The sequence below is a fragment of the Otolemur garnettii genome, unplaced genomic scaffold, assembly GCF_000181295.1.
Source record: "Otolemur garnettii isolate 467f Iridium unplaced genomic scaffold, OtoGar3 scaffold00181, whole genome shotgun sequence".
Classification (NCBI taxonomy): Eukaryota; Metazoa; Chordata; class Mammalia; order Primates; family Galagidae; genus Otolemur; species Otolemur garnettii.
The window spans coordinates 1,141,099-1,156,422 of record NW_003852576.1 but is presented as its reverse complement, the minus strand read 5'-3'; the positions used below and the strand labels follow the sequence as shown (position 1 = coordinate 1,156,422).

At 44.4% G+C, this 15,324-nt stretch overlaps 1 protein-coding gene across 4 annotated transcripts in view; it reads right to left on the bottom strand.

Moving 5' to 3' along the window:
• The window catches only part of N4BP2 (NEDD4 binding protein 2), a 92,453-nt gene extending 79,402 nt beyond the window's left edge, over window positions 1–13,051 (bottom strand). For 3 of the 4 annotated variants that reach the window (XM_023519613.1, XM_023519615.1, XM_023519616.1), the window contains exons 1-2: window positions 12,234–12,514; window positions 2,860–2,923 (exon numbers count right to left, since the gene is read on the bottom strand). The gene's annotated coding sequence lies outside the window, so the exon portion shown is untranslated. Of the gene's footprint in view, window positions 1–2,859; window positions 2,924–12,233; window positions 12,515–12,967 lie in introns of those variants that run through there. The other variant, XM_023519614.1, reaches the window with a different exon arrangement.
• Window positions 13,052–15,324: the final 2,273 nt, after the last annotated feature.

Genomic DNA, 15,324 nt, shown 5'->3' with positions numbered 1-15,324 from the left:
AAAAAAAAAAAAAAGAGTTGACTAATTCTCACATAAATTGGATTTAATTTTGACCGAAGTACATTCCTTAAACATTTTTTAATTCAAATTATTAATATGTTGTTTAGGATATTGCATCCTCATTTATAAGTGAAATATGTTTATAATTTCCCTTTGTAATGTATTTTTTCCAATTTTAGTATCAGGTGTATCCAAATGAAGTAGAATGATTTTGAAATATTTCTTCTTTTTCTATTATCTATAAGATGTGGCATAATCTGTTTTTTGAAATTATCTTTTGTTTTTATTTATAAATATTAGTTGTCTATTTTTTGGACTTTGGGGAAAAAAAATAAGAAGTTAACTGATGACTCATACTGAACCTCAGAGTCAAAGAATTCTATAATAGACATACTCTTATTTGACAATGCGAATGTTACTTTTTTCATATTATTATTATTATTGCTCAATAAAAAATAAATAAATAAATAAAAATGCTTAAAAAAAGTGGTCAGGAGAGATGGCCTGCAATCCTAGCACTGGGATGCCAAGGCAGGAGGATCTCTTGAGCTCAGGAGACCAGCCTGAGCAAGATGAGACATCATCTCTACTAAAAATAGAAAAAATTAGCCAGGCATTGTAGCCAGCGTCTATAATATCAGCTACTCGGGAGGCTGAGGCAAGAGGATTGCAGATGGCTTGAACCCAGGAGTCTGAGGTTGCTATGAGTGAGATTAACACTTAGTCTGGGCAACAGAGTGAGACCCTGTCTCAAAAAAAAAAAAAAAAAAACTACAAATTTCTGATTCCTTGTATTGAAGAACTATTTAGAAATACAATTTTTTCATTGCACTCAGAATTGATGATTAAGAGAATTCTTATTTCAGACTAAACGCCTAGTATTTCCTGTATCATTTCAGGTTCTTAGTAGTTTCATTAGTTGTTACAACTGACCCAGTGCAATCTTCCCCCGACTCCCCCCTCAGCATCCGTTGGTTTTTCTCTGGCTGGCCATTCTCAGTCACATTCATGGATCCCTTCTCTTCTGCTTACTTTTCCAATGTTATTACTCCTCCTAGGCTGTCCCTAACCTTTTGTTCTACTGACCTATAATAATAGACAGATAAAGATAGATTATAGACAGACAGATATTCATTCACAGTTCCTGGCTCGTAACTCCCAAGGCCCTTGATATAGTGTAATGTTGAGACACTTTAAGCCCCAGGAAACATAATCTCCCTTTCTCTCTGACCTTCTACTGCCCTCCTTTCACCTGCCCAAAGCAGGACTCTAATCTGATTGTGGGTCATAAGACCCTCATTCCACAGAGGGTCCTGCTCCATACCCTGGAGGAAAGAATGCTGCCCAGAAGACCAAAAAGAATCTGAACTTTCAGGCCTTGCTGGTTTCCCCACTTACTCTATTTAGCATGAAATCACCCTTTTTATCCAATCACATTTCTACACACTTGTCAATCATGCCTATGTAATGAAGCCCCATAAAAACCCCAAAATCGGCTCGGTGCCTGTGGCTCAAGTGGCTAAGGCGCCAGCCACATACACCTAAAGTGGCGGGTTCGAATCCCCAGCCCAGACCCGCCAAACAACAATGACGGCTGCAACCAAAAAATAGCCGGGCGTTGTGGCGGGCGCCTGTGGTCCCAGCTACTTACTCTACCCAGGGGGATACCTTGAGGCTCTGTCTCAAAAAAAAAAAAAAAAAACCAAAATCCAGGCATGGTGGTACACACCTGGAGAGGCTGAGGCAGGAGGATTGCTTGAGTCAGGAAGTTCAAGGTTACAAGGAGCTGTGCACTCCAGCCTAAAGAGTAAGACCCTGTCTACGGGAGGGAAGGGGGGGAGGCACACATCATCCCCCTTCCCCTGGGTTTCCCTGAGTCTGTGAACCAATCCAGCAACTTACTCAAACCCAAAGAGGGTGCCCTGGGAACTCCAACTTGAAGCCAGTTGATCAGAAGTTCTGGAAGCTTAAACTTGTAACTGGTGTCTCAAGAGGGGTAGTTTAGAGATTGATTCCTCAACCTATGGGATCTCATGCTATCTCCAGGCAGATAGTGTCAGAACTGAATTACGAGGACACCCAACTTGTGTCCACTGCAGGAACGATTTCTTACTTGTTGGTGGGGAGAAATTTCCACATATTCTGGGGACACAGAAGTCTTCTGTGTTAATTGTTGTGGTATGAGAACAGAGGAAAAACAAAGTGAGTTTTTCTTAAACACTACCTTTTCCAGGTCCATCCAAACCCACAGCTTCAATATCTATAGCTGTGACTCTAACCAAGAATCCTCTCCCCCCCAAACTCCAATATAGTTAACTGCATAACAGACATATCCACTTGAATATTCCATGACTTTAAACCTGAGAGGTCCAGCTTACAAATCCTTCAATGACTCTACAGCGTTGAAGATCAACTTCCAACTCCTTGGTAAAGCATTTAGGGATTTCTATGACCTGCACCCTTACCTACTCACAGCCTCCTTTTCCTCTACTTCCCGAGTACCTGTATTTGTACCCAATTATTTGTTTTCCACACAAGATAGTATTTCACACTTCTGTGCCTCACACATGCTCTGCCCAGAGATCCCACTACTTGCTCCCACCTAACCCATATTTCTTGGCTCAATTAACTTTTCCTTCAGTGAAGTTTTCCACCATCTCGAAATCTGGTTTGGCCACAGCTTCCACTGTACCCAAGGGATATCTCTATCTTGGCACCTTTGTATTGATTTATTTAGACTACAAGTCTGGAAGCATCTCCCAGATGTGTCTTATTTAACAAACAAGAGCTCAATAAATATCTGTCATATGCCAGCACAAACCAAAAGACCAACTTAGTTCTTTAAAATACTGGTCTTACCATTTCAGTACCTGGAATATTTAGGTCCATAAGGCAAACCATCTCTTTCTCACAAATAAAGCACCTATAAAAATAAATTCATAATCAGAAGGGATCTCTGGAGCTACAATGGATATTCTTTGTGTTGGCCCAGAACTCCTTCCCCTCTCCTACCCCACCATGGGTCTGTTTTCTGCTAACAGATCCCTAGCCATCTAAGTGAGCACATCCTGTGACTTACGCTGAACTACTCATGGTATTTCATCCCCTCCCCTGGAAGGATGGCCATGTGGACCAAATCTATTTAGAACCTCTGACAGGAAGTTCTTTTTTTTTTTTTTTGAGACAGAGCCTCAAGCTGTCCCCCTGGGTAGAGTGCCGTGGCATTACAGCTCACAGCAACCTCCAACTCCTGGGCTCAAGCGAGTCTCTTGCCTCTGCCTCCCAAGTAGCTGGGACCACAGGCGCCCGCCACAACGCCCGGCTATTTTTTGGTTGCAGCCGTCATTGTTGTTTGGCGGGTCCGGGCTGGGGATTCGAACCCGCCACCTTAGGTGTATGTGGCTGGCGCCTTAGCCGCTTGAGCCACAGGCGCCGAGCCGTGACAGGAAGTTCTTAAGTGGAAAGCCTGTGCTCCCAGGAACCAGGTCCTGCCATGTGAAGCAGCACGCCTGCCGCAGAAGGAATGAGCCCAATATACACACAAAGTACACAAAGGACCCAACAATGGCCCAGTTCCCACTCTAGCGCCTCATGATCATCTCCAGCCACACGATTTCTGTTATGTGCTTATGTGAACCAATAACTTTCCCTCCACAGGCTGTATTTCCATTATTTGCACTCCAAAGAGTCCCAAACTACTAAACAGAGAAACTGAATAGGTAGTGATTAGATGTCAAGGGTTCTTTTTCATTCAGGTTATAAAAGGGCCTCTATGCCTTTGTGACTTAGAAAACTTGGATTTTTCAGATACAATGTCTTGTTCTTTTCTCTATCGGATGAACCCCCAAGGTACTATTTAATTCTGTTTTTAATGCACTCTGTTCAAATTACGCCATTTTCTAAGGTGGCTAATTTGCCTTTTCCCTTGTATATAAAGAGATGACAACGAGCGATACAATGTGCTACCAGGCACAGCGTGCACAGCAAACGGACAGGAGGCCCCTCCCTGCCAGACCTGTGCTATCAAGAGGGTTTTCTCACACAGGGCCCACCCAGGCTAAGACCTAAAAGACAAGTATGAGTTAACAGAAGTGGAGGGAAGGAGGGAACCAGAGAGGTATTCCAAAGAGAAGCTTCTATACTCAGGCCCAGACTTCAGGAACCTTAGGGGAGAAAGGCAGGAAGCGGAACAGGACGAGCACACTGAGGCAAAGGGAGAAAGTGTAGGAGGAAGAGGTGCACGGGGCCACGCACGAGGATTCCGCAAGCTGAGTTAAAGTTCACACCTTACCCCGAGGGCAATGAAAAGAGGAGTTATACAACTCCTCTTACAAAACTCCACACACAAGAGTTTTCTGTTTGTTTGTTTTAAGACAGATTCTCATTATGTTATCCTCAGTAGAGTGCTGTAGCATCACAGATCACAGCAACCACGGCTCTTGGGCTTAAGCGATTCTCTTGCCTAAGCCTCCCAAGTAGCTGGGACCACAGGCATCTGCCACAACACCTGGCTATTTTTTTTGCTGCAGTTGTCACTGTTTAGCTGGCCGAAACCTGCCAGCGTAGGTGTATGTGGCCAGCGCCCTACACACGGAGCAATGGGCACTGCCCCAAAAGAGAAGTTACATATCAAATGTGTTAGAACACTCTGGCTACAGTGGGAAAAAATGGACTGGAAGACAAGACTGGAAGCAGGGATGACCATGAGAAAGCTATTGCAACAACCCAGTGAGATGATTCGCAGCAGGGGGCTAGGAAAAAGGAGTGGATTCAACAGGTTTAAGAGTTCAGTAGGGCTCAGTGACCAAGCAGAATGTGAAAGGGAAGAGAAGGCACAAGAACAGCCGCGTTCTGCCGGGTTACTAGTAGGATATACTTCTTGCCACACAGGCATTACCTCATTTAATCTTCTTCTAGAGACAAGACAGAAAAGAAGTAAAGTTTGTCTTACTTTTTATGGGTATGGAAAGGTTATTAATGACTACAGTTTAGGGTATGGTAAGTTTGAGGTATCTGTACCAACACCCAAACAGACATATCATGAGATGATGAGTCTGATGTTTTCTGACAACTCATCAGAAAACAGCTGTGAATTAAAAATTATCAGCATATAGATCATAACTGGGGAGAATACTTTTTAAAGTAAAATTTTTTTCTTTTTTCTTTTTTGGACTCAAGTTGTCGCTCTGGGTAGAGTGCGTGGCATCACAGTCACAGCAACCTCCAACTCCTGGGCTTAGGCGATTCTCTTGCCTCAGCCTCCCAAGTAGCTGGAACTACAGGCACCCGCCAAAATGCCCGACTATTTTTTGGTTATAGTTGTCATTATCGTTTGGCAGACCCAGGCTGGATTCAAACCCACCAGCTCCAGTATACTGGCTAGCACCCTAGCCTCTGGACTATAGTCACCAAGCTTAAAGTAAAATATTAATATCTCTGTTATTTTGGCCAACATATATTGACTACCTATAGAGTGCTCAGAGTGGTGCTAGACAGAAAAAAAAAGTAAGATTCAGCACAGCCCTGAAGAAGCTCAGTTAATGAAGGTGACTCAGTACAGTGATAAGCGCACAGTGGAAACGTTTCAGAGGTGCAGAAGAAATAAATAGATGTAAATGATTATCTCTGCTAAGGGAAGGAAGAAAAATGACCTTACAAAAAAATATCACATACAATTTTATTTTTCTTTTTTTGAGACAGAGGCTCACTTTGTCTTCCTTGGTAGGGTGCCATGTCATCAAAGCTCACAGCAACTTCAAACTCTTGGGCTCAAGTGATCCTCTTGCCTCAGCCTCCTGAATAGCCAGGACTACAGGTCCCTGCCACAATGGTTGGCTATTTTTAAGAGACGGGATCTTGCTCTTGCTCAGGCTGATCTTGAACCTGTGAGTTCAGGCAATTCAGCTGCCTCAGCCTCCCAGAGTGTTAGGATTACAGGTATGAGCCAGCATGCCCGGCCCATCACCTACATCTTGAAGCAGGTTAGCTGACAGTTGAGGCAGTGGAGGAGGAGCAGGAAGAAGACAAGGAGAGCAGTGAAGACACTCCAAATTGGCCAGGTGAGGTGGCCGAGGCCTATAATCCTAACACTTTAGGAGGCTAAGGTGGGAGGCTCTCCTGAGGTCAGGAGTTCAAGATCAGCTTGAGCAACAGTGAGACTCATTCTCTACAAAAAATAAAACAATTAGCCAGATGTGGTGGTGTACACCTTATAGAGTCTGAACTACTTGAGAGGCTAAGGCTAGAGGATCACCTGAGCCTAGGAATTAGAGGCTACAGTGAGCCATGATGATAACACTGCAATCTAGCCTAGACAATATTCCAGGCAAAAGAAATAATAAATTCAAAGACAGAAAGAAAATTTTTTTAAATGTCCTGCTTCATAATAGAGAAATTAAGTATTAATCCTGTCTCCCAAAATAATTCTTAGATTTAATGAATAGAGAATGTTTATGAAATGTGTTATAAAACAAAAAAAGAAACATGAGGATATTTGCTCTACTACATAGTAATACATACATGTATTATGAAAGTAACATAATAAAATTAAGTAGTATAGCTTCAAAAATCCAGTGAAAGAGGAATTACAATGAAAATCACAATCCAGAGGGTGGTGCCTGTGGCTCAGTGGGTAGAGCACTGGCCCCATATACTAAGGGTGGTGGGTTCGAACCCAGTCCTGGCCAAACTGCAACCAAAAAAAAAAATAGAGCGGCACCTGTGGCTCAAAAGGGTAGGGCACTGGTCCCATATGCCAGAGGTGGCAGGTTCAAACCCAGCCCCGGCCAAAATAGCCAGGCATTGTAGCAGGCACCTGTCGTCAGGAGGCTGAGGCAAGAGAATCGCTTAATCCCAAGAGCTAGAGGTTGCTGTGAGCTGTGATGCCACAGCACTCTACTGAGGGCAATAAAGTGAAAATGTCTCAAAAGAAAAGAAAAGAAAATCATAGTCTGGAAATAGGTCTAAATATACCTCAAAACTTAAATGTAGTAAGATCGGCTTTCTAGGCTGGGTGCAGTGGCTCATGCCTGCAATCCTAACACTCTGGGAGGCCGAGGCGGGTGGACTGCTGGAGTACACAGATTGGAGATCAGCCTGAGCAAAAATAGCCCAGCATTATGGTGGTGCCTGTAGCCCCAGCTATTTGGGAGGCTAAGGCAAGAGAATCCCTTGAGCCCAAGAGTTTGAGGTTGCTGTGAGCTATAACACCACCGCACTGTACTGAGGGTGACAAAGTGAGACTCTGTTTAAAGAAAAAAAAAAAAGATAGGCTTTCTAAAACATGACAGAGGCTGGGCACAGCGCCTCACATCTGTAATCCTAACACACTGGGAGGCAAAAGTAGGTGGATTGCTCAAGCTCAGGAGTATAAGGCCATCCTCAGCAAGAGTGAAACCCCTGACTATACTAAAAATAGAAAAACTCAACCAGATATAATGGCATATGCCTGTAGTAACAGCTACTTGAAAGGCCAAAGCAAAAAGATCACTTGAGCCCAAGAGACTGAGGTTGCTGTGAGCTATGACGACACAAATAAATAAATCATGAAAGAATTTTTTTTTTTTTGAGACAGAGCCTCAAGCTGTACCCCTGGGTAGACTGCCGTGGCATCACAGCTCACAGCAACCTCCAACTCCTGGGCTCATGCAAGTCTCCTGCCTCCGCCTCCCAAGTAGCTGGGAACACAGGCGCCTGCCACAACTCCCAGCTATTTTTTTTGGTTGCAGCCGTCGTTGTTCTTTGGCAGGCTGGATTCGAACCCGCCAGCTCAGGTGTATGTGGCTGGCGCCAAGCCATGAAAGAATGTTTTAATAACGTGTTAAAATGATTTAATGGTAATTTGTCAAACAATTAAGTTGGAGGATGGCCAGGAATGATAGTTCACGCCTGTAATCCCAGCACTTTGGGAGACCAAGGCAGGAGGATCAAATAAGGCCAGGAGTTTGAGACCAGCCTAGGCAACAAAGCAACATCAGTATACAATTTTTTTTTTTTATTAGCTGGGTGTGGTGGCACACACCTATAATCCTAGCTACTCAGGAAGCTGAAGCAAGAGGATTGTTCAAGTTCAGAAGTACAAGGCTATAGAGCGCTATCATCTACCACACTCCAGCCTGGGTGACAGACTCTTGTCTCCAAAATAAAACACCTTATACTAAAATTAATTCCAATAGACTAAGAGTTAACTCTTATAATGTAATTCTACATTTAAACTCTTTCATGTAATACTAGAAAAAACTGATTATCACATCTTTAAAACAATAAAATTCCTCAGTTTAGGTGAACCAATGACAAAGGAAAGAAATGACAGATTCACACGTGAATATTTTAAACCATTAAAAGCAACCAAAAAGTAACACAGCAAACTAAAGAAAAAACACAGTAATAACTGTATATTTGGGGCTTGCTCAAAGTTTTAAGAAAAAACAACCAATAGATGATCAAAAGATATGGACATTCTACATTTAGTAAAACAGAGTGTCCACCATCAGTGTAGTGAAGTTTGGTGAAATCACTACACCCTGAGCCAGTGCAACAATGTGTGTTCCCTGACCCAGTAATTCTACTAATCGTCATAAAAATCTAGCTGGCTTAGCCAGCTTATTCTCCTACACAAATTAATGAAATGCTCTTTTAATTTTTAAAGTTACGTGACAGAACTGATTAACACACGTATCAGACAGAACTGATTAACCACAATCTAGATGTACAGTACCAGTAAAATTCAAGCTTTAGGGTAAGAAGGTAAATACTCCCAAGCCTTTTAAGGCCTACCTTCCAATAAAAACCTGCCAACCTACTTTCTACGCATATTTTAAGAAGTTAGTATTGTAAGTAGGAAGTAAAAGTGAATTTACTTTTGTTAAAAATAAATTCAACAAACCAAAACTCAGTGAAACATTAATACTCATATAGGGTTTTATATAAGCAAACTGAATGAGGGTAACATAAAAGGGAAAATATTCAGCTGACAAACCAGTGTTAACTTATTTCAGCAAATTTAAGATATATTTTTACATTTCTGCAGTTGGGATGCATCCCAGAATCAATGACGTGTCACAATTTACTTGGAGCAACTTTTTTTTTGTAGTGGCACATGAAATAACAGTACATCTTACAACTGATCGGATGAATGGATAGAAAGACCATAGAAATAATTTGTTAAGAATAAGGTTTTGGGTTCGGCGCTCATAGCACAGTGGTTACAGCGTCAACCACATACACCAAGGCTGGCGGGTTCAAGCCCAGCCCCAGCCTGATAAACAAAATGACAACTGCAACAAAAAATATAGCCCGGCACTGTGGTGGGTGCCTGTAGTCCCAGCTATTTGGAGACTGAGGTAAGAGAATCTCTTAAGGCCAAGAGTTGGAGGTTGCTGTGAGCTGTGACTCCATGGCAGTCTACCAAGGGCAACATAGTGAGACTCTGTCTCAAAAAAAAAAACAGCGTAAGATTTTGGTGCCCTCTTCAGTAGCACATATACTAAAATTGGAACAATACAGAGATTAACATGGCCCTTGGGTTGGGTTAATTCACACCTAACAGGTACAATGCACACTATGGGTGAAAGGGCATACTTTTAACTTCGACTTAAAATGTACACTATCAAACTAAGTAACCAAAACACGTGTACCCCTGTAATATTCTGAAATGGAAGGAAGGGAGGAAGGGAAGCAGGGAAGGAGAGAGGGGAAAAGAAAAAGGTTTTGGGTCATAGAGCGCAAAGTCTGACTAAATTCTGACTCTGAGATACATATGGGTATGTATACACACACACATATGAACACAAAATGGTGGGAAGGCTTTCCGCAACTCTCTTAACGTTTCTGGGTCTGTCTCCTTATATGTAAAATGGCACTGAGGACAGTGCAAATGTCAGGTGTGAGAATTAAATACAACAGTATATACAAACTGCTTAAAATCATGCCAAGCACACATTCGGGTACGCACACACATTCCATCCTATTACCAGCAGGATGAGGGCAATCAGAGTAATAATGATGTAAGGCTTGACGTACAGCTTACTCATCACCTGGCCCAGTAAACATTAAAAATGTTCAACCTCTCCTTTAATTCCTAACATAAACTACTTCTAAAGGCATTCAATAAATTCATTGCTTGATCTGGCAATCTGAGATTCCTCCCAAGACTTATAATGTGATTTTGCATATAAAAAACAGCTCAGGCAAAGAAGGTACATACCTATTTTCTAAAATTCACATTGACTAATAAACGATTACTGCTTTGCATATCAAAAGACATGTACAATTATGAACAAGCAGAGGAAGGTTTTAAAGGAAAGTAATTAGTGTTAAAAAAAAAAAAAAAAAAAGCCCCAACATGGCTCAGCACCCATAGTTCAGTGGTTAAGGCGCCCACACATACACTGGGGCTGGTGGGCCAAACAATGAATGACAACTACAACAAAAAAGTAGCCGGGCGTTGTGGTGGGTGCCTGTAGTCTCAGCTACTCCAGAGGTTGAGGCAAGAGAATCACCTAAGCCCAGGAGCTGGAGGTTGCTGTGAGCTGTGATGCCATTGCACTCTACCAAGGGTGACAAAGTGAGACTGTCTCTAAAAAAAAAAAAAAAATGCCTGTACCATAACTTCAGCCCGCTTTTCCATGGAATCTAGTAATCCTGTCCTCTCTCCTTCAAAACAACTAAAGTCAACAGGTAGACAAATGGAATTCGTAAATAGTGTATGCTGATTTGTACTTTCTAAAAATTAGTTTATAGGTTAGTCATTCTTCGTTAGTTTATAGGTTAGTCATTCTTCGTTAACTACATTGTAGCCTCCTTGCAGAAAAGCAGCCATTTATTTCCTTTTCCTCCTACCATCTCTGCCACTGTCGCCCCCAACGTGATACAGTACTTAAAAAATAAAGGTCCTGGCATAGAATCTCAAATTTGTTGACTTAATCTCTGACCTTTGAAAATGAACAACTGTAAAGAAAGAAAACTGAACCAAGCTTATCAGAACACAAAAGCCCATGATATTTACATTGCTTAAAACGTGTAAGTGTTCTTTCGGTGAAAACTGAATGATATGTATTAAAAGGAGTTACAAAAGAGTGTTTTGAGAGAAAAACACTGTAAATAATAAAAAAGCTGGAAAAGGGCTGGTGTTGGGATTAAGAGAAAACTTTCTGGTTTTAAACAGAAGAAGAGACAGCTGTAAATCAGTCATTGTTTTCTGGCAGGCCAGGTTTTTCTCCAGGATTTTCTTCTCGAAGCTCAACCAATCCCCACCTTTTCTGAGTTAACCAGTCTCCGGGCAAGCAGCGCTTCTTGATTGGCTTAAAGATGTCGAGTAGAAAAACCAGCCAATCCCGCCTTCCAGTCAGCACTGTGCCATGGAGACATTACAACCACTGCATGGCGAGAATGTGTACAAACCTGTCCGTGCCACAAATATCAGATCCCAGTTCCAGAAAACTGTAGCCGGAAGGAAGATTCCTTAAAGCCAACACTGACAGATCTGGAATCTACATTTCTTTACCCTAGCCCTCTTTCTAAAGGAAAAAAACTATTTTAAGGAAAAGAGTATGTGGGGTAAACTGTGCCCCGGGTAAGATGACTCACTCTATAGAAGAGGAATTTGCGAACCGAAGGGCCCCGGTGAGGATCAAAGTTACGCCAAGGGAAAGAAGGGCTGGACGAGGGTCAAAAACACGCACAAATACCGAGGGAGGGGAATGTCTCCCCGCAAACCCAAAATCTGAGCGCGTGGAGTGAGCGGCTTAGTGTTTTGATTTCGAGGAGTAAATAAACAGCTCTGCTAAGAGTACATGCCCGGGAAGGTGGCCCGAACTTCCCAGAAGGCTCCGCCAGGGAAACACCGAAGGCGCCTGGAGAGACACAAGGTCAAGTCCGGGTTGAGAACTGGCAGAGCAGGAAACCGCAGGCGGGGGCAGAGAGGTGTGTCCCGGACCTGGAGGCCAGCCAGGCCCAGAGCGGCCGGGGAAGCAGCTCCGACCGCCGCCCCCGCCTTTGCTGGCCTCGGGCGCAGCGCCAGGGCCCGCCTCTCGCCTACGCCTCACCTCCCTTCCGTCCGGGCCCGCGGGCCGGACAGGAGCTGGCCCGCGCCGGCCCCCACACTCGGGGCTACGGCTTTCGGACGCAGCGCCACCCGCCACTGTCTCAGGCCCCCCGCTTCGGCTCGGTGCCCCGCGATCCCTTCCCTCCAGGGCCTTGAGCCCGGCCCCCTGCCTCCTACCCGCCTCCTTTACCTGCTCCAGGAGCGGGCGCGGGGCGTCGAAGCCCGGGCCGCGTCGTCGAGCGCACAACGCGGCGCCGCGGGTCCGCAGCCCTTTCCCGCCGCCACTGCGCTCTCCGGCGCGGCGCAGGGCTGGCGAGTAGCTGCGGCCGCTGGGGGAGACGCGCGGCGAGCACGCCGGGTGGGGAGACACTGCCGCTCTCCGTCCGGCCGGGGAAGAACAACCTCGCTGGAGCCAGCCGCGAGAGGGCGGGTGGGCGGCCGAGTGGGGAGGGGTCTCGAGGACCAGGCAATGGCTGCCACGTAGCCCAGGTAGATGGCCGCCCTCCGCCTCCCCCTCGCCCGCCGGCCGCGCGCCACGACCTCTGGTTCGTCCCCGAGCTCTGCCCTGGCGCATCGGCCCGCCCCGCGGGGCGGCCCGGGCGACCCGAGCCCGCGGGCGCTCCCACGTCTCCCGCTCCCCCAGAGGAGTGAGTCCTGGCCTGGCGTACTGCGGCATCGGCCCCTCCACCCCCAAGGCCCGACCGAAAGACTGTCGTATCTCCCCCTTTGCTGATCAGAGGGGTCACGGGAGGAGCACGCCTCTTTGCTCGATTCTTTGGGAAAGCAAGAGCTGTTTCACGCTAGTGAACGTTAGCAACAAGGGGCCCTGAATGTCTGCCAAAATAAGCGGCGCGGTCAACCACAGCTGTTTCTAGCCCTAGTCACTCTCCCGAGCCCGAAATCAAAACAAACACAAGGTCGTACTCGCTGGCCGACGCGAGGGAGGAAATAAGAGCTGGAGCGGGCCCGCCAGCGCGCGGGGTCCCGGCTGCAAGTTGGGAGCGGACGGCGAAGCCAGCAAGACGGCCCGAGCATGGCCTTGCCGGAGCTGTGGACTCCGGCGGTGGAGGGGAGGGCCCCAGGGGCGGCAGCGGGCGCGCGGACCCGCGTCCTCGCGCGCGGCGCGCTGCCCCTCTGCGCGCTCGGGCGGGCGACTCGGCCCCGCGGGGAGACAAAGGGGCGGCCGCGGGCGGGGGCGCGGACGGAGACTGCCTAGTCCCGAGCCGCGCTGCCTGCCGCGCGGGCCGAACACGCTGGCGGAAGCACAAAAATGTGCGCGCGTTTGCATGTAGCGCCGCGGGCGCTGCCCTTTGCCCCGCGCTGGGGCTGGAGTTGTCAGCTGCAAAGAGAACGCGACAATTTTCTCTTCCCTTTTGCGACCGTCCCCTAAACCTGCTCCATTTCCGCCCCCTAAACTCTGCTCTGCCAGGTTTATTTGTTCTGTGTTCTGACGTGAAATGTTCAGCGTTTTCTCTGTTCGCAAATTTTTCACTCTTGCTTTCAAGGGGAGAAGGGTTGCTGGTGAAACGTGTAATGGTTTTGCCCCTATTTCCTTCCTCTTAATTACTTTTGCGATTACTTTTTACTCCACTTTCAGTATTTTTTCATAAACTAGAGAAACAAAATAGCTTCGTGACAAAATATTCTTTTGCATCAAAGGCACAATTCACGTATCAGTGTTATGGCAATTGCTTTAAACTGAGTGTAAATTGGAGGCAAGTACAAGTAGGTTTTTTTTTTCTTTTAGTCTAATTGTTAATGCCTACTCAAGGCTCTGTTAGAACATTCTAGTGGTTTCTCTACAAACTAGTGATGTTTTAGCAGAGATCTCAGGGAGAAAGGGAAAATTGTCCTGTTGTATGATTTCTTGTATTTTCAGCGGTCCCTCGAGTCCTAATGTTAAGAAATTACTAAACACACTCCTTTGTTAATGCTTTTATTAAATTTCCAAAACAAAAAAAATGGTAATAACCTAGAATCTCAAGATATAAATAGCTATTGCTGAGAACCTAACATTAACTCTTGTCTCTAAACATCCATTAAAAGAGAGTAATAACTGTAATATATGCCGCTTTAGAAATGAAAGAACACTAGTAATTACAAACTTCAAACAAGTCTAGGAAATTAATATTAATTTTGTTCCTGAAATATGTTCACCATGATAATAAAAACTGGCATTTAAATTCTTGATTTTCCTTTGAACATCTGTTAAGAATTCATCACATCTTAAGTCTGAACTGTAAGAAGTAAGGTATTCCTAACGTTGGAAAATGTATCTCAAGCCACAAAAATGACACCCAGGCTGAATATTTTAAGTTTCCTTACTACATCAATAAAAGAAAAAAATCACTACCGTAAAGTTCTGAAAGTCAGACTCTTATAAAGAACAGAGCAATATTTACTATGCCAGCCTTCATTTCTGAATATGTATAAAAATGTCCTCCTTCCTTACTGGCTCAAATTCTAAGCCAATGAGAAAAGTACATTTCTTTAAAGGCTGACGCATCAACATTGAGTTAGTACCCATGACATAAGTGAATTATCATGCTTGTTCGCATTCAAGAGCATAGTATCTTTTCATTGGGAAGAAGAAACTTAAAAATCTTTGAATTATTGACTATCTTGATGCGGGAGCTACTCCTGATGATACTCTGCTCTTTGTAACCTTCCAGATGGTTACATTACAATTAGTTATATTAAAATTGATTATGTGACAATATTTTAATTCTCTATTAAGGTGACCAGATGTCCTGCTTTTGGCAGGACAGTCCCAATTTTTAACAATTTGTCCCACGTCCAGTGGCGTTTTAAAAAAAGTCCCGATTTTTGGAAAGAGTACTCGACAAGCTAGGGAACGGGAAGAGAACATACTGTTTTCGACAGCCATGTGGCTATTTCACCAGGATATGAGTTTTATATTATTTTTGTTAATTTTACAATGTTAAACTTGAATAATAACAAATAATTGTTGAGAACTGATTATTGACAACTGCTTATCAAAGTTCACATTGTTGATCAGGTGTTAGAATTCAATCACCATTGTTTGGACTTAATGAACAATGGCATTTTTTGGCATTGGCAACGAGGAAAACATTTTGTAACTGCCTCTCAGACTCATACTGTGTGCTAGTGCTAGTTAAACAAGTGATGTCAACAAATCAGCTATTCAGATAATTTAGGTAAGTCATTTATTTATTTATTTCATGAATTTAGCAGACAGTACTCGTATTATTTATATTTTATAGTGGCGGCAAAAAGTCTAGTGCCGGCCTTGAAAGTGA